The sequence below is a fragment of the Amblyomma mixtum genome, chromosome 6 (genome assembly GCF_055824585.1).
Source record: "Amblyomma mixtum isolate Tamu chromosome 6, ASM5582458v1, whole genome shotgun sequence".
Lineage (NCBI taxonomy): Eukaryota > Metazoa > Arthropoda > Arachnida > Ixodida > Ixodidae > Amblyomma > Amblyomma mixtum.
Window position 1 is genome coordinate 161,074,004 of NC_143017.1, and position 25,121 is coordinate 161,099,124.

The window sequence follows — 25,121 nt, forward strand, 5'->3', positions numbered from 1 at the left end:
GAGCCTTAGGGGCTACAGCTGTATAGAGACGGGTGCCGTCGGCAGACCTCGCAAAAAGCGTCCGCCCCCGCCGCCTCGAGGAGACGCTCATTCATCCGACCAAGGATGCCCCAGAGGTCGGTCCCTGGCTAGAGCCGCGCGCAGCCCCTTCTCTCTCGCGACAGGATAGAGATTAACGACGCGACTGCTCCGCGCAGCGCACGCGTTCGCTGCTGGCTCGGTTGCGCGCTCTCTCAACTCGAGGGCTGGGCGGCGACCACCGCAGCTTGCAATGCGAGCGCACCAAGGCAGTGCGCCGCTTCCAGGCCTTCCTTTGTCCTTGGAGTTCGCGCGCCTGTCACAGACGTCAATGCGCGCACCGAATCTGGATCGGCAAAGTCTCGTACAGTCGGAGTCAAAAGTCTGTGTACCACGTGCTCCTCAAACGAAGCTGATAGCTCTGCTATTAGCCGGCGGCTGGAGACCACACTTGTGGAGGTGAAAGTGAAAATTTTGTTTTTGCATCTCCAAGAGTGTGCTCTCCAGCCAGCGGGATAATAGAGCCATCGGCATCGCTTGAGAGACACGTGGTCCATAGACTTTTGGCCCTAACTGTACATCTTTATGCCTCCCGAGGGTCGAACCTTATAGCTCACCAATTTTTCCGTAACGTCACGCAGACGGTCGTTAAGCGTCCCGGTGCAGGACCGCATTGGAGAAACGGACGACAGTACGTGCATGCGCAGAGAGCTCTAGCCAGTTGTAGCGTCGTCTGCTTGGCTGTCCTGCTGATGTGACACAACCCCCGCTGCCAGTTACATGAGCGGGCTCGACCACACGTATAATACCACACGAAACTCGTGGCACCGCAGTCGTACATCGTCAGCATTGCGACGACGCGATGCGGACAAAACAACGGAGAGCTTCGTGTCTGGGGGCAAAAAACGTATAGGAACAGTGTGCCAGACACGCTGCGACGTCACTCTGCCTATGTATAAACGCCCTCATCTACAGCGGCTGCAGCATGCATAAGAAAGTTGTCTCGCCAGGCTCCCGACTCTCAAGGAACCGCGCAGACCACCGTCGGCGACAAATGTGCGCCAGCGAAAAGCTCCAGCGAGCCAAGCAAGAACAACTGAGCGCGTTTCAAAGTCAGCCTTAAAGGGAAAGATCAAAATACGCGTTTTTTTTTATCACTGCATGACTTTGTTAGTATCTTCAAACACGAAAAAGCAGGTCGTTTTACTTTTCAAGGAAGGCACGTAAATACGAACAAGGGTGACAGACACGTTAGAACACGAAGGAAAAGCTATTAATTGCTAGTTATGAGAAACTACAGGTAAGGTTGCTAAAGATAACAGAATGCTCAAAAGTAAGTTAAGATGTTGGCTAATCACGGGTTTGTAGCAGCCTGTTCCTTCATGCATAAAAAAAAAAATCCACATGGAAAGAGGGCGGGAAGGAGAGAAGCCGCGGCCCCTCTGGGTTCCTTCGAGCTTTATTCCCATGGCCTATGTAGAATGTAAAGTGGCAGGCCAACGGGAAACAATGTAATATATTTGCCACGACAGCTTGGGCTTTTTTTTTTCCTTTTTTTATAGGATGTGGTAGGGTGGAGTGGTAGTGGTCGGAATTGAGTTTCTCAAGGGGTCCTGAGGCCAGCGCTAGATTTGCTGCTGAAAGCAGGACCATTATTGGAAAAAAGAACAGTAAAAAAAAAAACACTACGCCGTGGAGGAATGCCCAAATATCCTTTTTTTTTTTTACCGCACGCACGGTTCTATATTGTTTCGCCTAACCTCAGCTACAAAGCCCAATCTATACAGCGATTTTTTTTTTACCGTTTACAGATTTTTATTTTAAAAACTGGTAGTGTACAACGTGCGGTCCGTGCAGGTGGTCTGCACAGCAAGGGTGGACACTATGTACGGGTTAGAGCTCAATAATTAAACGTTTAATTGCGTAAAATTACCAAATTAACTTTATCATTCTTTTTACTTCGGGGATAAATTATATACTCGAATTAAAGGCCGTCGACGTCGGTGGTGAGCCCAGTTTTTAAAACTTTTTATCGCCAATGTGCTTTGAAAAATTGAACGTGAAAATTGCTCATTTTATAGCTCGTTGAGTTAGCTTTCCAGCATGCACATTTATAAAATGGAGTCGCTGAGCGCAGTATCGTCGCAAAAACAACGTTAACTGTTGCTTCTTGTTAAAATGCCCAAACGGCGTCCAAACGGTGTGGGGAGGGGTGAGGGGAAAGGGGGCCGACACTATGTCAGGCGTCACCTTGCCTTTGTCTGCCTCCTAGGCATCTGTACTTGCCTGAATAAAACACTTTGACTTTGATAGCTTTCTTTTTTTTAAATAAACATCCGCAAGCGGTAAAAAAAAATCGCACTGTATAATAAACGAGCTGAGATGAGAGCCTCCTCCTACCCCATAAAAAAAAAAAAAATGTGAAATGGTGAGGGCGGAGGGAATAAGCGACGTGCGGGGAATGCTACACGAGCAGAGCAGCGAAAATGTCTGTTCCCCGTGGAAAGCCAACCACGGCAACGTAAAGGAGCGAAACTTGCAACGTTATCTCCAGCTACCGTGCCGGGCGAATTCCGAAAGGACATTCCAGATTTCACGCTCACCAACGTCTCCGCGGGAAATTTAAAAGCTATCGCGAAAAGTACCATCGGAACTAAAACCCTATCTGCGCCACTACTGGCGCGGCGAGCCCATTCCTACTAGCGACGCCGCGTGGCGGTCATAAGAGCCCGAAACGCGGGCTTTGAAAGAGCCTGCATCCCGGGCCTTCCGTAAACGCCTTTTCGAAGGAGGCTATAAGGCGAAAAGGTGGAACAGTTGTCCACACTGCAGCTAGCCTGCGTAAAACGTCTCGGAAGAGGGCCTCCGTTTTGTGCCTGCTTTCCGTTCACCTACTCATTAATCTTTATTTTTTCTTGCATCTATTACCGGAACATTCATTATTTCCTTCTATATCTTTTTGCCCAGAAAAAAAAAAAATCGATCAGCGCATGCGATGGCAAAGCCTATAGCGGCGACGTGCGCGGAAAACCGCGGTAAGCGATAAAACGGTCTTTTCTTCTGTTTTGTTTTTTCCTTTCCAACGCCCAGCTTTCGCGACATAAATCGCGCGCGCCCGCGAACGATGGGGAAGGGGGTGAACTCGGCACTGGCGGCACCTGACCGCAAACTGCTTCCCGAAAGGGGGTGCAGTGAGCGCCTTTCGCTCACAAGCCAGCGCAGCCTCATTTATCCGTGCATCACGCCGATAATTAGAACGCAATATCTGCCTCGGATCACAATGGAACAGCTGGGTGGCATGACCCGACTGGTAGAAGTAAGTGGAGCAGATACTATTAGAAACACGTTGATACTAATCCGGTGTCATTATTACCAAGGTTATGTTTACAGCAAAACAGAAGTTTCCCCAATTATCTTCAACTAATCCTGCTCTGCTCAAGCGGGGTCACTCCATCCCATCTTCTCACCTGACTCTGTTGATCCGTCTACTTTTTTTTTTAGACATTTAGATTCAATCTGTCACCCAACAGATCACCGGTTGCCTGTTAAAGTTCGTCGTGTTAATTAGATTCAGTTACTCCAACATAGGTGGGGAAATATTTCTACGAAGTTTAGATTTTAATCACGAGTTTCTAATCAGAGACATCCATTTGGGCGAAGCCACAAGGTTGCAAAGGAAATTTAGGTACACAGCTTCCTCAGATTCTCGCATTTGAAGGAAAATTCGCACTGGATTGAATCGATAAACAGATCGGAGCAACCTACTACATTTTTGAAATTTAAACAGCATAACTGCTTAGCTCACAGCACTGAAGTGCGAACTGGTGTCTCTAAGCCTACCGTGAGACGGTCGCATAGCTTCCAACGTTCGCATGACTGCTGTGCGAAAGAGAACTGCTTAAGCGATAACTTGCGCCTTGTCGAATGGACCGATTGTGTCGTCTTCCGATATGTCTTGCAAAGTGGTTCGCGTAGCATGCTGAAAGCTGCGCAGTGATTAACCGCAGATGCAGGGCCTTGCTCAAGAGAGTCATGCCCAAGAATTTCTAGAGACGTAACGTCTCAATATTTTGTTCTCATTCTACTCATTTTTCAGCTCATTCGTGTGCTGCCACGAGACATTCTTACTTGTATTTTTCGCCAAAGACTGCCGCTGCTTTTTATTGCGACAGAAGACCAGACACAAGCATAATTACAACTTGGCCCCCTACTTTGCAAGGACTAACCAATATAAACAGTCATATTACCCGCACACAATAACAGACAAACTCATTACCTCACGGGGTGTTCGAAAATGAAAATTTTGGAAATGCACCTTAAAACATTCTTAAAATATAGTTGCCTTATTTGTTGCTGTCGTCTACATCATATGTAACAGCTTATAGTGGTCGGGACCCTTAAACAAATTTTGTTGGGTCCCTGAAGTTGCGTGTTTGTATTTCATGTTTTATGCTAAATAAATACTTTCTACTTTCTAAACACCGTTTTTCTATTTCATGTTTCTGATAGTCTGTTTATTTCCCGTTTCATATGGTAACCATTGTGTGTATTTCCTAGTCTTCCTAGTTTTTGCCCAACCTTCCTGTACCATATGCGGTACGCAGTATTGTGTAAATAAATTAAATAAAGCCCCATCGCGCCGAAATGCGTTGTCGGTCGCAATTCGTCCACTGCCTGCAGGGAAGTGACGTCACAAGGCCGAAGCATTCCCACTGGCTGGAGGGAAGTGATGTCACTTCCGGTATTGGCATCGACAGCTTCTAATGCCATCGCACTGCCAACACATAATGTAACTGGGTGTATTCTTATCTTCGGTTTTTTTTTTTTTACCTCTTCCACGCTGCTCTCCTTCTGTCTTTTTCTCCCAAATTCCCCTTCCTACGCAGAGTAGCATGCCAGCGATTTTTAAACGCCGGCTAAATTCTCTGCATTTCATTAAAGAGTCTCTCTCTCTCTCTCTCTCTACACGGCTTTATGGCGTGACGCGCTAGAAGACCAAAGACAGCTGGTTCAACGGATGTAGAAAACGGCAAAGGTCGTAGGAGCCCTGAACGAAGGGCACCTGCCAGTTCAGGAAGCGCGAAGCTCTTTACTGATTGCAGTTTATCGCCGCCACATCCACCACCACCATGAGAAAAGTAAGAACGGCCCTCGCACAACACTTGCGCCAACTTCTTCCACAGAACTTTCCTCTCGATGCTCAATCTTGGTGCCTTAAATAAGTCCTCATATTTGAAAAAAAAAAAAAAAGCCAGCAAGCACGTATAAAGTGGATGAGTAAGAGAGGACGACATAAAAGACGGCGGTAGGCGCAAGTGAAGAGTGATGAGGAAGGGACCCGGCGGTGGCGACGGAGGCAGCGCATCATTTACCTGCGGACGGCGCAGTAGCCGCAGAAGCTAAGGTGAACGACAAGCGGAACGACGCGCGCCAGGGCGTGCGCGCACTACACACGCACCGTAGGCCGCCAGTAGAGCGGATGACAAACGATGCGCGGCCGCCGATATTCATGGGTCCATCGGCAGCGCCGGCAGCAGCGCATCGAGTCCCTATCCCACGTGTCCTGTGGTGACAGGTACCGCTCGCCGCGTAGGAACCGGCGACGTGCAGCAGGCAAATCAGCACTGCACCAATTTCCTTCTCCCCTACCTGCTCCCCTCGCCCTTAACCCCCTCACCGTGCGACGCGCCGCCTCCCGGAGCGCGCTAGCTGTCCTGCGGGCCGAACACTGCACAGCAGCCAAGCAGCGTCAGACTCACCTGCAAAGTTCAAAGAAAGAGAGACAGGGCGCGAGAGTTAGGCAAACACCGTCGTGAGTTCTCATGCAGGGCGTACGCAAATAAATAAGCCCCACGCATGTCGCAGGCTAACGCAAGTGTATGCACGTACGAGGAAAAGAAGGCGCAGAAACGAAACAAAAATAGAAATAAACGAAGCGGAAAAGGAACGCGTCGCTGTCGAGAGGAAACATCGCGACACGAAAAGGACAGCGCAGAGGAAAAAGACGGCACGCCGACGAGACGCCCGCGGGTGTCAGCGAAAGTAAGGACACGACAGACGCGCGCACACAGCGTGATGCAAAGCACGACCCCGGCGCTCCGCGACAGCAAACATCAAAAAGCAGGGAAGAAATGCAAGCAACATGGACAAGACAGTACTTGGAGACGGGAGCTTTGAACTCAAGCTAATGTGACTTTCAAAGTTAAATTTAAGCAATGCTTCCCGAGCGTTCGAGAGGGGCACGACGTTTCCTGAAGACCACAGACTATTTTAAATACGTCAAGATAGCTTTTCGGAAAGTAACGCTACAAGTATGAACGTCTATGAACGTCTGTAATCTGCGTGCTCTGCACACGCTTGAAAACGTTTTAAACTGAACGAAAAAGCAACGTAAAATACTGCACCTCTCAGGAGACTGCGAAGACAAGGAAAGCTGCTAAAGCGATCAAGAAGAAAAGAAACTATGAGCAATATTCTATTCGCGACGCAATCAGAGCTTCCTCGTAGTGTTTCGCAGTCGTTCTCAGGCCGGAGCCATCGCCTACGTTATCGAGATAAACATGCGACGGGCCACCTTTTCCCAACGCATCCGGAATCCAGACGGCCGATCGCTCCGCATAGCGGGGGCCCCCACGGCAAACACAACACAAGCACGCACTGGGCGGGCCCACCACCACGTCCGCCTCATTCGTATTGGCGACGTGCATTTCGCGTGCGGTGGAGACATCGCGCGCGCCGAAAAGCATCTCCGCACAGACGCATACGCACGCACATAAAAGGCCTTCGTACAACAACGCAATGTCCGGCAACCTACGCACAGGACGGCGCCCCCCCAAAATATATACGTTTCCTTCTCCCACTCCGCTCTCTCGGCTTCCTCTAACCGACAGTTCCGAGGCCTTTCAGCGAACGTGCCTTTCCTGCCCAACCAGACAATTCCAGCGTTCATTTGCCTATCTGCCACCGCGTCTGGCCCCATCTGCGACCTCTTCGTCAGCCGGCCCCGGGGTGTTTATGCGTTTTCTTGGCTTTCCCACACACACACACGGGGCACGCCAGAGGGAAGGCAAATTCCCTGTAGACGTACGTACGCCACACGGAATGGCGACATGTCGATGGCTGCGAGCGCCATTAGGAAAGGCCCCTCCTTTCATTCCTGCCGTCTCCGATTCTGGCCGCCGCTGATCCTAGCGCGCTGCACTGCAATTCACCCGCTCCTCCCACCGTACTATGGCCACTGCCCCGTCACGTTGCTCGGAGGGAAAATAGAACGACAGCTGCTGTCGTCGCCAGTTGCCCCTCGCCTCCTTCCCCACTTCCCTTTCTCTCTCTCTTTCTCCCTCTTCGGTCTTTATCCGGTTCCCGCAAGGCACGCAAGAGCCACGTTTATGCGAGCACTCGCCAACAGCAGGAGTTGTGCGGTAGGGCGAAGGCTTGCAGGAGAAGCTCGCTTGAGGCGCGCGACGACGCGCCGTGCATAATGTACTGCGAGAGCGTAGATATATATTCGAGAGGGTTGACCCAGAGAAAAACAAAAGTGCGAGTTCCCGCTTTTACGGGGGATCCGGAACACGGTCTCCGTGCCTTGAATCGGTGATTTCCTCCCGCAGCTGGACGAGCTGGAAGCTTAGCATCAATATAGGCAGCTTCCCACTTGAGAGGAATTAAGCTCGTGCCGCGGCGCTGCTAGGGCGCTTGGATGTTGTGGCTTTGAATATTCGGAAGCAGCACGTAAAGACGCGAGCACTGTTCGCACCTGACGGCCACGTCGCATGCTTTTCGCTAAACCAGTGAAAAAAAAAAAAGGAAAAGATTAGCGGCGCTCTTATCTAATCGCTATGAGCTTCGTACATACCAGGAAGCGCTCTAACATGGTGGAGCTCCTTGCATTAGACTATGCCCAGGCTACAACCAACCAGACGTTTAAGTAAAATTTAGTCCCACGTCAGAAACAACTTCCCGATTTCTGCTATAGTCGGATACAAGAATAAAGCAGCTTTTCTCTGTCAAATGACCCCCTTTTAGCCAATGGCGTGGGCCGATTCTCATGACCCTGCTAGCGTGACAATGCAGGGAGTGGCAGATGAAAGGGGACAGTCCGCTCCCTGCATTGTCACGCTAGCAGGATAAGAACCGGTCAACGCTATTGGCTGCAAGCAAGTCTTTTGACGGTGAAAAGCCGCTTCGTTCTTGAGTTGTACCCGACTATAGGTGACGGCGAGATCTCTGGCTATTCCACTACCGTCTTGCATGCCGGGAACAACAGCGGCGCATGCAGGCTGAAGGCCGGCAGCGGCATAAAAAGCAAGGCCAATCCTCCTGGGGGTTCTAAAACATCACTTCACTTCGTTAGCTTTATATTTAGTTTTCCCCGAGCAGGCAACAAACCTTGCTCCCGTTTGCAAGCGATCCTATTTGCTCCCTTGCATTGCTACACCGAACCAACCGTGCAGTTCTATACTGCATTCAAGTGACATTGTAAGATAGTTCTGACTAGCCTTGCCCAGACGCCATGGAACGGTTTTGTGGAAGCGGCCACGAACGTAGCAAGAACAGCGCCAGACGCCGAGGCTAAAGGCGCCTGGAATGCCCCCGGGTGGTATGGCAGACGCGCGGCAGATTCCTTTCCAAGGCGAAAAGTTCCCTGCGTTCCACGAGAGAAGCGCATCGCTGCGAGCGGCTAAACCAGGCGTGCGTACCCGCCTAGCGACGCCTTCGGAAAATATTTAATTTAGGCGAGCCGATCGAAAAATGCCTACTCTGTTTTAAGTAAACTTTTCTCGCGCTACACGGTTGCCCGAAGGGAATTTAGGGACAAAAAGAACGAAGATTGCAAATAAAGGAAAACAAATTAAAGCAAAGGCAGGTTTTTTTCGGCACGTGCGGAAAAATGTGAAGCCTTGAGCGCCCGTTGTTTGTCACTCAGCCGTGAATGTGTGCAGTTGCAGGCATACTTGATTCGCATTTGCCCAATTCTTAAATGCAAAAAAGGAAGCGTACTTTTCTCGTTCCACCCGCACTAATGAATGCATGAAAGGCTCTATAATGCATAAGGAATTCAAGAGGTGTCGAAGCACTTAAAGTCGAAAGTGGACCTTAATACACTTCAATGCATCTGCAGACATTTTGTTTAGGACAACGAAAGTGACACAGCAACAATTTCCGGAATACATTTTCGAGGGCACTGCAGTCCTGACGACGAGGTTGGAAGTGGCGCACGATTTGCAGAATTCAAACGAGACGATTCGATCTTAACCACACTCAAAGCTGCAGTGGGAGAATCGAGGGACGTCGTTGTAAGGACTCCGAGCGTCCTTTCGACCGTTCCATTCCAGATGCCATAACGAGAGAGAGAGAGAAATCGTGTAAGTCACGGCCAGGCGTTTAATTCTATTTATTTTTTTGTTTGCTGACGTATTATCGTAGAGCGCGATGCCATGCTGCGAACCCCTCGAATGGTGAATTCTCGTAAGCCATTGAAAGCGAAAGCTCAGATCAAGAAGCCCATCCAAACCGGACATTGCGCGTAGCGCATGCGCAGGCTTATTATGACTTGGCTAAAGATGGCGGCCCATAGTGCGCTGCCAGGCCGAAATGGAGCCAACGCAAACATCCAAAATCAGAGCAGAGTGAATGAAACAGAGTCCGCAACACGAGCCATCGGAGCGACGCCGTCACGGCCATGATAAAAAAAAAAGAGGGGGGGGGGGGGGGGGGCAGAGCGTCATTACTCACAGCCAGCACACACAGCAGCGATGGGGACGGCACAGGAAAATGAGGGCGCCCAAGCGCCCCCAATATGAATGGACGGCGAGTGAGAAGGATGAGCAGGAGGATGAGCGCAGGTATCGCTGGCCCACCCGACCAGAGACAAACGACGGCGCGCGTCGAACTTTCACCTCCAGGCGACTAATACACGGGAATGCGCGAAGCCAGGCCCTGCGCAGCGAAGCCAAGCCCTACGCACCGCGGACTGCACGGAAACCGGCCACGTGGCTCAAGGTGAAAAATTGAGAGGGAGAAAACACCAGGGACACACGGGGGAGGGAGGGAATGACGTCCTGCATGGTTCAGATACAAGCACGCGATGTACGCGCTTAATACAAAGAGCCTGGCCCAAGACTTAGCAAAACCTCTCGACAAAGACTTACCAAAATCAGATCGATTAGAAGTGCTGGCTGTTCACGGGATGGTGAGAGAACTACTAGGCGAAAAACAGAAAAAAGAGCAAACTTTATCTATGTTATGGGCATTTAAAGTTTTAAAAGGAAGACAACAAGCGAGACCTATGTTGCACCGCGCTTGCAAAGAAACGAACCATCAACTCTCGTGCACTCAACTCACTATATTCGGCTAAAAATGAGCAAGAAGAGCTAACGACGAATGAGGCGTGCACCTTTATGATGCAGAAACAGTACTGCGCTACCTCTCTATTAGACGTTTTTAGCAGACCGGAGACGTATTAGCGGAGACGTATGCCGGTTTACCGGACGCCATCTGCGCACACGCAGTGGGGGCCCGCCTGACCCCAACAATGCCACTGCGCGTGCGCAAGAGGGTCTGGTAAAATGGTATACATCTACGCTAATACGTCTCCGGTCACAATAGCTTCATCAGCTGCTCTCCATCCCGTAGTCTCTGTCCACTCTGTCACTGTCAGGTCGGTTACGTTCTCTATAAGACAAACGATTCTTCCAGTGACCCCCATATAGCTGATTGCTCAATAATTGTTGATTTCTTGAGAACTGGTGCTCACTTGACAATGCGATGATGACTTGATAATTTGGTGATCGTTTGGAAATTTATCGCAGCAATAATCCCTGTACCGCGAAAGTCGCGGCACCTACTGCAGTATATCTGTCCACCCACCGCCTTCTCCCTCTCCAAATGTCTCCACATCTGACTCTCTGTCGCCCCCAGCTAAGGTTTCCTTTCCATGGAAAACATTTGTTTACGTCCTCTGCTCGCAAAATGGCGTAACCTTCCCGCAACAAACGACCGCGGTGAAAAACACGCACAGAGCAAACTATCTTAACAGATAGGTTGACAGAGCGTTCGTGAATGTCTTGTGTCCTCTCTTCTGCCCCTCGTCCCTTTTTTCTTTTGTGCCGACTTCTTCACAACATGCATCACCAACTAGCCCGGCAGCTTGCTCTCCTGGAGATAAGCCAAGCAGCGCAATGAGCGCGCTCACGATGACAAATCTCGCAGCAAGCACGATCACAACGAAGCTAGCAGCCAATCCTATAAGCGGGTTTGGGCGCAAGCACCTCCGCATAGCAGGAAGGCCACCGTGGCCTTCAGCTCTGCCTTCGCGGAAAATTTTCAATTAAGGTGGCCTTTGGGGTGCGTCATGCCTGTTTTGCAGTCCAAGACCTTGTCCCCGAACAACAGCATCACAACGAACGCGGTAATCCATAATGTATCTCATTTGCGAAGTGCGATGGACCGCAGCACTATAACAGGAAATTATAGCCGCCTTATGGCATGGTACACCCCCCGTCAAAAGTATATAGCCCGAGGTGTTAGCCTGCGGGGCCTGCAGCATGCCTCGTTACGGGTCCTAAGCTACCGCAACCTCTCAAAAGAGGAGTGGCTTTGCGTCCTCAATCCTTACCAACTGGGCATCGCCTGGTTAACCTCCCTGCCTTTCCGTCCTTTTCTCTCTCTCTCTCTGGACTGCTTGATGTGCTAGGGAGCCACGCTAAACAGCTTAGAAGCAAAATTCTTGGGCTGTATACGTTTGACGGGAGCTGTACATGCGGTTTAAAATTCCGTGCGCCCCTTGGTTTCTGTGGCTGTTGGCTTCTGTCATATTTATAACGAGCCCCTCATTCCCCTTCCCTTGTTTGCATAATTGCTTAGCGAGGGCCTCGGTTCTGGCAGCCTTGATGCCATAGGAAGCATAAGAGGGTTCTCACACAGCTTCCACCCTCTCCGTTCGATGACTTTCTACGTCACACCTGCGGTAACTCAGGAAGTTCTACGTCCGCCGCTTATGAACGTGGGTGTTCACACGTGCTGAATTTCCTGGCGCATGCTTACCGAGTGAGAAGTGTTTTTCGACCAAGCTTCAGTTGCTAGTGCGCTCTTGTCCTGTCCGTTCTCCCTGTGTTCTGCGTGTTTTTTCTGTGCGCCGTTTTTAGATGTGGCGCTGATGAACACACTCAAGGTTAAGTTACTTGTAAACATAAATACCCCCGAAAGCAGAAGGTTTGACAGCCGTCGCCGCAGCTCAGAGGTAGAGCACCGGACGCGTAATTCGGAGGTCGTGCGTTCGGATCCCACCGGCGGCACGTGGTTGTTTTTTCTTCTGCTTTTCTAATCAATTAGCTTTAAGCGATAACATATTCAGTAATATTCTAAATTGATCAACACCACAAAATAAATAAATTAATTAAAAAAAATAAATTCCCCTGCGCCCCTTGGTTTCTGTGGCTGTTGGCTTCTGTCACATCTCCATTTAGTTATAGTTGTGAGTAAACATTGATTCTCTAGCTCTTTCCGTTTATGTTGACGTTTCCCGTCAGCAAAAGACATCCATCGGACAGCAAATTGGACTTTGAAATCTTATCTAGCAACTTGGTACACACATGTGACGGCTACACCGACAAGGACGGGTTGCCACCGTTTGGAAGTGGATGACGGTGCAGCTTGGCCTCCGGGATCAGTTCCCCCTTGAGACTTAACCGGGCACCTGCGATCAATTGCCCTGCAGCTCATCACAGTGTGACGAGGGCCTTCTGAACAAGAAAGCCGTTTCCTAGCCCTGCCTCCATTTCAGCCAGGAGCTTGACGCCTTCCCTGCCCCATACCCCTTCGTAAAATTCAAACACTCATTAAACCAGCAAGACTGACTTCTCTTGCACCAGCTGTAATGAACTCTATGCCGATCTTGCACGCTGTCTCCTCTGCTGTCAGTCGCTATTCAGTTCCCTCTCTGCCCCTCTCCTGCCCCTCCGGCTTTTTCTCGTCAATATTGTTTGTTTGTTTGTTTGTGGGGTTTAACGTGCCAAAGCGACTAAGGCTATGAGAGACGCCGTAGTGGAGGGCTCCGGAAATTTCGACTACCTAGGGTTCTTTAGCGTGCACTGACATCGCACAGTACACGGGCCTCTAGAATTTCTCCTCCAAAGAAATTCCAGCGGCCGCGGCCGGGATCGAACCCGCGTCTTTTGGGTCAGCAGCCGAGCACCATAGCCACTGAGCCACCGCGGCGGCTTCTCGTCAATAGGATCAACTCTCCCCAGTGTAGCTGGCGAAGTACATCGTGAGCACTTGATTTGTGTTCTTAAATAAAGTTGTTTTACTACTACTGTGCAAGAAAATAAAGCCTATCGGGAACTAATTGTGAAGAAATTACAGACCGATAAGAGAACCCTTCCACCTTTTCTCATCTGCGATATTTATTATATCGGCGTCATTACCAGCCACCGCACCATGTATCCACGCCCACCCCTAAACACTTAAACAAATCTTAAACCCTACACGTAACCGCGACGCTACCAGAAAACACTCGCGCCCTTCAGACACTGTAGCCATCTACTGCCGCATAAGTTTTCCGCTCTACGAGCCGCGATAGAACACTGCTTCTATTGTGTAGCGTCATCCTTTTTTTTTTTCCCACAGTCATACCGCAGAAATCAATCAGCAGACGCGAACAAAGGCACCCTGCGACGTTAGACAAAAGCGATGTGGAAGGGAAGGAAGGCACTCAGGGGAGGAGGAGGGGAGGGGGGGCTATGTTAGAAGCGAAGCGTGACAGGCGAGAACTAGCACCAGAAGCCCAAGACACGAGGAGGTCCAGCGTGCGTTCGGCGGGTCTTCGGTCAGCCTGAAAGGCGGCGACGTTTCGTACGTGAGAAGGCAGTAGCACTCCCGGCAAAACGACCAACAGCTTTCCCTCGAGAGACAGCGTGCTGCAAGGACCCGAAACAAAACAGGCTCACACTCAAGACCGAGGCCTGCGTGCGAAGCAAAACGAGCAGTGCCCGACCGAGAGGAGCTAGGGCACGCCGGTGGAGGAGCTGCGCGTAGCCCAGTGAGCTCCGCGTGAGCTCGGGAAAGAGAAAAAAAAAAGGCATAAGAAAGAGAAAGGATGAGACGGCGGACACGGCAAACGTGACGCGCCTGCCGATTCGAGGCTCTACCGCGCCGCCGCTCCTGCGCTGCGTTTGTTCAGAGCTGCACTGCGCTCTGAACGCGAACACTCCCCCCTTTTCACCCTCTTCTTTTGATGCTTGGGAACCAAAGAGCGGCGAGGTCCTATCTTTCGCTGCTTCCGTCACTGCCGCTGAAAATCGAAATGCGGCATCGCATTAAACGCGCTTTGGTGTACACGAACACGTGTCGAGAGTGCGGCGCAGCTCTTTCCGTTGAGTGTGCATGAAACGAAAAACGCCGAGCGAACCCGTCGTACCAAACGCCGAGTGAGCTGTATTCGCATTCGCGTTTTCTTGTGTACGAGTTCACCTCCAGCAGTCTATAAGCACAACGCCAGCGTGCGCCATATTTGGGGCTGTAATTTAAGACCGCATGACAAAGGCTACCTTCCCGCGTCTGGGGTGATATTTCGGCGCACTCCGAATACCGCGCTCAATATGAAAGGGCGCGGTGGCACGAGCAACGAATGCGGTTCGAAACAATGTCGGAGAAGGGTACACTTTACTTTTGTCGTCTGGTTTACAGGCGCGTGTCGTATAAATGGAAACACGCGAGGGCGTGCCGATGCGTGCCGGAGGAGCGCCCTCTCGCGCTTGCGACGCGGCGTGCCTCCGGTATTAGACTACAGGCACCTAATTTTAGCAGCGTGTTTTCTTCTTTCAAATGATGCGTTTGACATTATAATAGACGGATCACCGCATGGTATTCACCTAGGACCGATAAATAACTTACGATTGGGTTTCTTCTCTAATGCGCTTTCGGATTCATGAACCGAACGACGGCTGTGAAGTGTAGTTCATGCTTAGGTCATGTGAGGCGCAAAAAAAAAAAAAAAATTAGTACAGTAGCTGGTAAGTGTTGTAGTGAATTAAAACTACATAAGTCAGCCTGCTTCAAGAGCTTAAGTGACAGCAAACGATGTATCAGAAGCATCTTTACAATTTGAGCTCTCTACGTGCTCTAAAGGGTTCAAAAGTGATTTCGTTATTCTCAACCTACTGTAAGCATTTGTATCAAGTAAAGGAATAAATTATTTGTAAATTGCTGCAGGCGCCCATCATGTTTTATCTTAATTTCCGCAACATTTTTTTAAAGCATTGTGTCATTTATGTAAGTCACGGCAGACCTTCATATAACCATTTGTCCCGTCAAGTGTGGTACATTACGCTTTCGAACGTCTGCTCTGGTACCCTATTTCTCAAACTATAGACTGCTATAGACATTAGACAAAGTTACTGAGGTTGCTGTCTTGAAAGAACGCTAGTATTGGAATCATAACACCTGCGTGGTCACTAAAATTAGGGAAAAGCAAAGGCCCCATAGAACGAAAAAAAGCGGGATTCCCTCATCTAGCTGGCACTTGTCAGGCGATCCGTCAAGGTACATACACACATTCACACAAATTCACCTTGAAATGTCAACGAAAAAAAAGCTGCCCACTAAGCTATGTGCAATGCTCAAAACTTCGGAGAGCCTAGAGATGCTCTAGTGAACTGAAGATAAGCGCCCAATGACGCTAACCCACAAAAAAAAAAAGAGAGGAAAAACTCCTACTTAAAAAAAAAAGAAGAAAAAAACTCGGAACCAGAACACCTTTATGAATTTATATTATTTCCCCACTGTTAGAATAACATTATTGCTGCTGCCCAAAGCATGAACAGTCGGAACTCGCTTGGATGACCACAAATGATGGGATTATCACAACAGTGAACGCACTTTAATCGAAATGAGGCATTTAGTGCTTAACTAAGGAAATCAATGAATCGAAGAAATTGTTTCGCTGGAGTATACTGTAAATGACACGTACACATACTCACACAGGATTAAAAGAAAAAAAAAAAGCTATTTAAACGGCACAGTCTGCCATCGAGCTCTGACGCACTCCATCAAGCACCCCACTCTCTGAAGGACGATGCATGAGAGCAGCACGCCTTCCATTCCGCTACTGCGTCGCGTTGCCACACTGATGACCCGGAAGAAAGAAGTCATGACGCGTTGCCCGCGCGCCCACTCAATACACTTCTCATGTATACCATACAGGGCCGCATCGGCCGACGAGTGCGCGCGGATCGAAGTCGAGCGGCATCCATCAGTCCCGTCATCCGCAGCAGTATAGCGCGCCGGCGAGCGAGCGCCTGCAGTCGACGGGAGGAAGCCCTCGCCAGCCTGCCTCGACACCACGCCGCGGTTCAAGCGCGGTACAAAACGACAACAATGACAACAGCGTAGCTGCCACTCTATGGATGCCGGCGCTGCTATGCCGATACCTCACGCACGGCGACGTGGAACCTGGCTGCTCGCTCCGCAAATCGATGGCGCGCACTTACGGCGCGCTTGCTTGCTCGCTTTCTTGTTTGCAGTTATGGTATAGTTCACCCAGCGCAGCGTTCGTGTAGCCCGCTAAGCACATACGACGCACCGAGCAAATGGTACGGGAACCGACGCATGTTTCGATGGCTGGCCGCAAACAGGCTGTCTCGCCGTTCTCCCTTTCCTCCCTCTACTCCCATCCTCGCCCTCTCCTCCTCTGCACCGACTCTTACTCTCCGCATCCCTCCCTCCCATCTCCTCTTCGATACTGGATCGAAGCCAGCGCATGTACTACACGACGACGCTCTGACGAACGCCTGCAGCAGATTGACCCGATTCTCCTTCAGCCCGACCTTCGGTGGAGGAAAGGGTCAGGCCTCTCTGGCGCAAGTTCTTGTTCCTCGATTTTTTTTCTTCCTTTATTTAAAACCGATGATCGAGCGCTTGAGTGAAGGTGCGGAAAAGGGGCATCGATGGTTATGAATTCGTTCTTCGGCTGGGACGGGCAGCTGATCGACTAAACACGAGTGAAAAGGCGTCGCATGCTGATGATGCACGTTGACGTATGCATAAATGTTTAAGCTCCTTAAACAGAAACGCTCAGTCACGACAAGTGCCGCAGTAAACAAGCGACTGGTCATTTATGAGTGCGCAATGATTCGTCAATACTTTCGTTTTATTTTTTATTTTTTTGCATATTTCCTTTTTTTTACGTACTGGCTTCAAGCATCGCATTTAAACAAAAAACATTTCTACGTGCGCCACTCCAGTAAGATATCGATGAAATCCAATAACGCAGAATTAGGGCGGAGCACTCACTACAATGTCTCCTTGTCCGGGTGTCCACGAAGCATGTAAAATACGCGTACACGAAGTACTGTGCCTCAGTCTACGTCTTACTCATATCTATGCTCACTTCATTAAGGAAACAGGGATCGACAGCCTTCGTACTATAAAAAAAAACGAAAGAAAGCCCTTCCTAAACCTCTTCACACAAGTGCAAAAAAAAAATAGCATAAAGTACACTCAGCTGAAGAAGGAGGTGGGCTATACAACAAGCAAAAAGTACTTTTCCGCAAACAATATGCAGGCGGTTCAGACAGGTTATCCAACGAGGCACGCTTTATAGTTCTGTGACATTTGTGAGAAGAGCACAATAAAACCTTCACACCGCACCAATGACAGAAGATGAAAAATAACGTGCTTCTGTGCAAGCGTCCCGCACACGACTGTTTCTACTTTCGTGTCGAACCTCCAGGGCTAAATATCAATTAATTAAGCTAATGTTTGCTTTTCTCTGCTGACAAAGATGGCGGCTAAACGGGAGCGCCACGGCCCGTATTTCCTCAACTCATGGGGCAGATTTAATGAGCGCAAACATAACCGCAGGTGCACTGTAACAGCCTGCGAAGCCGCTTCCTCTGGGGGGGCCGCAATGGGAAAGCAAATATTCGTCCGAAGGATGAGGACAAGAAACATTGTCAGGATATGGTGGGCGGCTTGATGTTTGATTGGCGCCGAAGTTATAATTAATCGGGCCAACCTGCCCACCACTGCACTCTCCGTAAATTGGGAGGGGGTGGAGCGACAAATTTCTCCACCCCGCGTGCGGAAGATGAGGTTAGACTGCTGACCGGCGATAGGGGCCACGCCTGATTAGCCGTTGACCGGAGGCATGAGGCGTATAGGCAAGTTTCTTTAGCAACCCCCTTTACTTGGGCAAGAACACGAACAAACGGTTACAAAACAAACCAAGCAAAATAGAGGTAATGCACAGGCGCGATGCGAACAACAAGCACAAAATCAGAACACAAACACAAACTATTAACAAGAAGAAGGAAAACAACAGGGCGAGAACTATACAGCAAGGTTACACGATTAAAGCAATATACAAAAGAATAGGACGAGAACAGCGACAGAACAAAGAAAAAGAGCAAAGCGAGTGGTGAGAATCGGTGACTTAGCTGCGTAGTGGCAAGGTCCGGTCGCAGGGAGTGTCGGGCTGCGGAAGCGCGCGGTGCTGATGGGGGGGTGCGGATACGGGCGAACTTGGGCCCCGGGTTACGCGTCTTCCACGCGTCTTTCGGGGCCGCCGTCGCCGCGCTCTACGCGTCAGACACCGCCTAGGCTCGCTTGCCGACCACTGCCCTGGCTGACCCTACACACGTCGGCACGCACCGAAATCTCAAAACCAACTAACTCGGTCGTGATTTTCCCGCCACCGTGTTCACGTGACAAACCACAAAAAAAAAACAAATAAAAGCAAACGAATCCTCTCGGCCCCGTGCACCAACGATATACAGATGTTGAGAAGGGGGGAGAAGAAGCATGAAGAAACTGAAGGGGACGCGAAGGAAAGGTATGGTCCTAACGAGGAGGGATGTTAACTTCTCAAGGTTGGGACGGGTGCTAGGGCCTTCACCGGCCGCTTTCCGTCCCCCCCTCGTGAAAGCACTCTCTTCCCGGCGATAATCCTGAGGAGGGGGGCGGCGTAGTCTTGACCCCCCCAGCGTCGCGAGGGGTCAATGCCCACGCGGGGGGAGGCAAAGTCATCGCCGCTGCGTCGCGACATGCCCGCATACTACCGGCGCCGTGGCCAGCCGTGGCCACTTTGGTCGGAGAAGAAAGAAGAAAAATAAAGCATGCGCGCACTTTGTGACAAACATCCCCCCCTTTCCCTGGCGGCATGGGGTGAAATTAGATACGGCGTTTGCGGCTATACGCGCAGGAAGGTGATAACAGATGTTTTTTGTTTTTTTTTTTTATCCGCGCGCGGCGGCTTTTACCGCATCACAGGAGCAAAAATGACAGAGACGAACTCTTAGAACTGCAAGAGCGTGGGCTAGTTGGTGCTTCATACTGACCAATTCGCGCTACAAGGAACATACACACGGAAACACAAACGGACGAAGCGCTTCGTCCGTTTGTGTTTCCGTGTGTATGTTCCTTGTAGCGCGAATTGATCAGTAACTCTTAGAACGACGCGACACATCATAACACTATACGCGACACATCATTCGCTACTAAACTGCAGCTCAGAAAGGAAAACCAGGACGCATGCCCTCAAAAAATGGGTACGTGGTAACTGTGAAGCCAAGAAATGGGGAATACCACAGCCTCTTGCGAAATCAGACGAATTAATCAGTGCGACAACCCGCCGCGGCGGATTAGTGCTTTTAGGGTTCGGCTGCAGAGCCAAAGATGACGGGATTGAATACAGACTGCGGTGACAAAGACGAAACGAAAACAATTTGAATTACCTGACGTTAATTTCAAGTCAAACTTGTTATTCTTGTTATTTTTATTATGTTTTTTTATGTTTACATGCCCTTGTATGACCGCTTCACACCACTGCCTCCCCCCCCCCCCCCCCTGTAATGTCCCAGACGGGATCTTTAAGGGTTCAATAAATGATGATGATGATGATGATGATGATGAAAAACGCGTCTGCTGTGCGATCGCAGCGCCCTTCAAGAAATGACAGGTGGTCAAAATTAATCCTGAGCCCGCCACAGTGAAACAATTCCCTATGGCTGTTTACATAATTAATAATGTTTTCGGTAATCACTTATACCCAAATGGTACGGAGCATATCGAATCTATGAGGACTACACGGACAACACATACTTAAAGTGGCAATGCATACGGGCGCGATATGACGTCATTTACATCGTACGGCAAGCATACCGAAATCATATTGAGAGGATATGGAAACTATACAGAAAATTATGAGGACGCTCAAGTCATCTTAAGAGTGGTACACGCTAGCGTAAGAAGCAATACTGCTGATATATGTTTATGCGCCTGTGTCAGTTCTTTCACCTCATACCCAATGTTGTCACTGTCATCATCTTTATTTGCACACACATAATCATGCACTAGGTGAGTCTGTCGAGAGCCTGTTCGAACCTGTTTGTCTTGCCCTTTCCCGGTGGCACGCTCCCTCCTTGTTTTTCAGTCTGAATTTTCGCGCCGCGGTGGCCAGGTTGCAAATGAATTGAATTTAATTGCATTAATTAATTTTCCCCTGCCATGGTGGGCCTATTTTGATGAGGTGACGTCACCGTATTTTCGATAAATGAGCGACTTTTGCGACCAAAACGCAGGCGGCGAAATCCCATGAGTGTCACGGTGGGCAGACAGCAACTACACCGCATTTATTGAATTTAAATGCCACCTGCCGCGGTGGGCAGGTTGTGATAACGTCACAAGGTCACGTGGCCTCTCTCGACTAATCAGCGACTTTTTGTGACACATGCAGGATGCGAAATAGCATAATGTGAAAAGGTACGGAAAGCGTGAGCATTCCCATATTTTTTCCATATCACACGGGTTCGCACTCAAATAATTCCGTATGCGCCGCTCATAAGCAAACGCGTTAGTCCTGCGGCAACCATCGTAGCCCTACTCCCCATACGATACGACAGTCCGTGAGCCAAGGAACCACGCATAATCTACTACAGCACACGGCCATCACTAGTGATGCGCACTAATGAGTATCACGTGTCCTTTATTTCTCTCTATAACTCAAAAATAAAAGATAAGATAAGATATGAGCACGCCCATACTAAAACATTCACAATCTAGATATCGTTATTTCATATACACTGATGTGAGCGCCGCTAGTCACAATCCCGGCCGTTTGTAAGCGGGCAACATTCAAGAACTAAAGATCACCGCGTGGGAAGGGCAGGCGACAAAAGCTCGAACGCACGATTCAAAGGCCATTCCACTCGCAAACGAAAAGATAAGCAGGAGAGCGCGCCCTAGCGGCAGCCGCCAGCAGCTCCAACACCCACTCATGAATCACACCAACAATACCGCCGGGTGCCCTTTCCCAGGCGAATCAATTTCCGAGAGCGAAGCATCCCGACCGCCGCCGCGGAAGTCGGGCTGGGGCAGTCGCAGTAGCCCACGGCGGCAGCCAATCTACGCAGCCGCAGAGCAAAAGCCCGGCGCATGCGGACATCCGGAAAGCCGAGACAAAGGGAGGGCTTCTCTACGAAAGCACTTAGCAGCGTAAACAGACAGCGGTGCGCCGGCAGAACCAGGGACGGCACAAAAGGACCACCCTCAGTACTGTAATCAGGTGTACAGTGCGGTGGAGCTATAACACCGCTAGCTATGGTTGACTCGAACTCGCTTAATACGAACTTCCTGTTTATGCGAACTAGCGCTTTACAGCCGTCACACACCGTGCATTAAAGAGGTTCACTTTCATTCGATACTCACATAATTGGAACAAATTTTAGCTCCCCTTCGGTTTCGAACTTTCGCGAGTGTAGTCCACTGCATCTGATTTACTTACCGTTGTCGGGGAAGGGGGGGGGGGCATTTGCAGCGCTGCCTCGCCACCCAACTGCCTAGTATTTATAACCGCTGGAGCATGCACGTCCCGTTCTACTTTCAGTCATGCCAGGTGAGGGGCTCCCGTGACTCAGTTAAAAAAATTACCGACGATTACGTTACTTCCTAATGCGAAATTTGAGCGCAGCAAATAAGCTGTTTCACCTTTTCGATAGATTGAGGCAAAGAAATCGAGCAACACATGTATGCGCTATCACAGAATTTTTTTTTTTATTTTTCACACGTATTCCTTTAACAAAGACTCCACTAACAGTTCTTGACAGTCATGAAGGAAGCTTTGTGGTCGGAGAAATAGACTGATATATGTTCGACTTGGTACACCAATGCTTGATTCTCAAAGACGAGATTTATACAAGTGCCTCGCGAGGTTGTCACAGCCGTGGGACGCGTTACGAGCGAGAGGAACGGGATGTTCTCCCGCATTAGTGTTAGGAAATTGCTGTGTGTCTTTATGTCAACATTAAAGTCCCCCACTACTAACATCGGTGTGGATCGATGGACGGTTAATGCGAGTTGCAGGAAGTGCACGACGTCTTTCGTGAGTGCGGTAGGGGCGAAGTAGGCAGCTACTACCAGCAATCCGTTGGGCAACTTTGCGGCGCACAGTTCGCCAACTTCATGTGACGTGCCAAACATTTCGACTGGTATTGCAGAGAGACCTGTGCGCAAGTAGATAGCGACTCCCGCCGCTCTGTTGTGGTCTCTGCACTCTTAGAAAAAAGGGTGTGAGAAAGGGGTAAAAAGGGCATAGCATGGACTTTTACACCCTTTAGAGGACCCTAGGAATAACTTTACACCCGTTAAAAACACGCTTCCATCACTTACCCCCCTTTAAGAAAGCTTGCACCCTACTTACACTCTCTACCAGTGTTGATAACTGCGCGTGCGTTCATGCCCCTAAAAAAGCGGGAAGACTATAGTTTGCTCGTGTTCCACGACGGGGCGCTCGTGCAGCATTTTGTGAGGAGTGCCTTGATGCGCGCCGTCTTCATAGAGGGACGGTGAAGAACGTATATAATGGTCGATTTCTATTGTGTGGCAAACACATCAAGTAATTACGCTGAGCAGTCTGTGCTGAAAACGGAATGCAAATCCTTAGAGCTTTTTTTCTTATAGACTATTTCTAGTACGACAAAAAATATTTGATGCTTTAATTTGACATGATGCGACGATAAGCTCCAACGCTCACGTTCTATGCGCATTTTAATCTGTGTCCATTTTCAAGGAAATGTAATATTTCCTCCTCGCGCTCAGCTGCATGTAACAGCAAGATCGGCGGGCCTCGATTTAATGTGATAATTGCACTTACAGCATAAGCTCACGTTGTTTTATAGGACATTCGTGGTTTACGTATTGCGTCAGTTGACGTTACGAGTGCTTAAATAACCTAAATGCAATTTGCACTTGACAACCTTGCCGTTAGCAGGACGGGGGCGGGGATGAGCCTAGGGTAATCTTTTACAAAGGAAGAGAAGAAAAACTACTGATTTTTGGGAAGCAAGTTGGGTCCTCGGCCACTTTACCCTCCTCCCTTGCACTGCAATTTCTTGTTTATTTCTCCACTAAATTTGAAAAATACTTTTGAATACTATGCGCCAAGAGAAAAACAGAGAGCAGAATACTGCTTGTCGTAAATAATTATTGTGTGATCAATAAATGAATGCTCAAACTTTGTCACATCTAAAATTTCTCATGGCACACTCGCAAAACAATTTCTGTAGAAAGGACTGTGCAGGGAAGAGGGAAAGGAAGGCGCCTTCGGCCACGGTGACTGCAGCAATTAGTCCAAGTAGTTTTTTTTTTTTTTTTTTTGTCGCGAGTCCATGACTCCGCATTTATAAACGACCAAAGGGGACAAGAGTGTTTCGCTTGGAAACCGTTGAAGCTCGCAGAAGGGCGCGCATTCGTCACTTAAACCTGGTTTCCGCGTCTGCTGAATATGTCATGATAAGAGCCTTCTGCGTGGGCGCGGCTCGCTGTCCACTGCAATAGTTTCCTCAAAGTCTGTCTTGTGGTCACAAGCCTCCCTGTGTCCGCCACCGCGCTTCATTTCCTGTTCATTTGTTTGACATCCATTTTGTTCAGCGAAGTTTTTGGTCTCGCCATGACTGTGATCTCGCCGATGTACGATGCCGACCGCGGCCAAGGCTCTTACTTGAGTCATCAGTCAGACGCGGAGCAGTGTAAACCGCTCCCTAGAAACTCTTCCCCCCTCTTGCGTCCATGGTTTACGTTCAGTGACCCGGCGGATGACTAGCAGAAGGCTTAAAAATGCAAGCTGTAACTCGCCCGTAGTCGCACGTGATGAAAGAACCAGTAGGTTCCAAAACGTGTTTTTTTAGTAATTTTTTTGGTTGGCGTTCTCTGCAAATTAAATACGAACCAAGAGTCTCGATTACAAGCTCTTTTAAGATCACTTCGTCCATCTCCCATTGCCTAAACCACTATCGAAGAGGCTGCTTGCTTCTTTGGTCTCGTTTTTTTTTTTTACTTATGGAATGTCCTGGAGGTTTGAAATCAAAAGAGCTACTACTGGGGCTGCATCCTGTCCACCCCCGCCCCTCCTCTTCCTCCCCTCTCCAAGCCCCCTGGATATTCCCGTGAGGGTTCTCTTGCGTTCCCCGACGCGGAAGCACTTGCACAAAAGATCAGTCAGGCGCGGCCAGGTGTCGACCAGCGCTGCCGGCACCATGGCGTCCGCCACGCTTCCAAAGAAATGTGTCAGGAATAGAAAAAAAAGCATGAAATGGAGCGGGAAGTGAAAAGAAAAAAAAGACCCCAGCAACGAAGAATATCTACCCTGAGCCGACGGCGTAGCTTTCTGCTGCCCCGGCCGAAAACTGCGACATCTTAATGACCTCAACTATCAAACATAGGATGAGCTCTTCCCAAAAACATGGAAACGAAGGCTTAGCGGCGCCACTCCAGAGGCCAATGCCTTGCCGAGCACCCAAACTGAAGACCGACCTTCAAATTCTCTGTGTACAGTTTTATTGGAATTTTTCTGTGACCCCAATGAGGAACGAACGAATATTGCAAAGCACGCTTTCGCTAGAGAATAATACAGGAGCGAAAGAGACGCGGACGCGCAGCTTACCAGAGCCTTTTAGATTCGCAGCCCTGATAACCGCTTGAAAGATAATAACCCCGTGCTCTCCAGTCTTTGCGCGATTACCTTGCTGTCTGTGCAAAATGCTGACTCCCTGTTCGCACGAGTACAGTCAGTGGTTTGAAGTTATCCCGCACTACGAGCTTTCCGACTG

At 49.5% G+C, this 25,121-nt stretch overlaps 1 protein-coding gene and 1 long non-coding RNA gene across 2 annotated transcripts in view; both read right to left on the minus strand.

The window, feature by feature from the left end:
- The window catches only part of LOC149341017 (fasciclin-2-like), a 278,252-nt gene that overhangs the window by 125,943 nt on the left and 127,188 nt on the right, over positions 1-25,121 (minus strand). The gene's annotated exons all lie outside the window — the stretch shown is intronic.
- Positions 1-25,121, minus strand: part of LOC149341018 (uncharacterized) — a 174,447-nt gene that overhangs the window by 69,553 nt on the left and 79,773 nt on the right. The window contains exon 3 of the long non-coding RNA XR_016283687.1: positions 5,696-5,777. This is a non-coding gene — a long non-coding RNA (uncharacterized LOC149341018). The remainder of the gene's footprint in view (positions 1-5,695; positions 5,778-25,121) is intronic.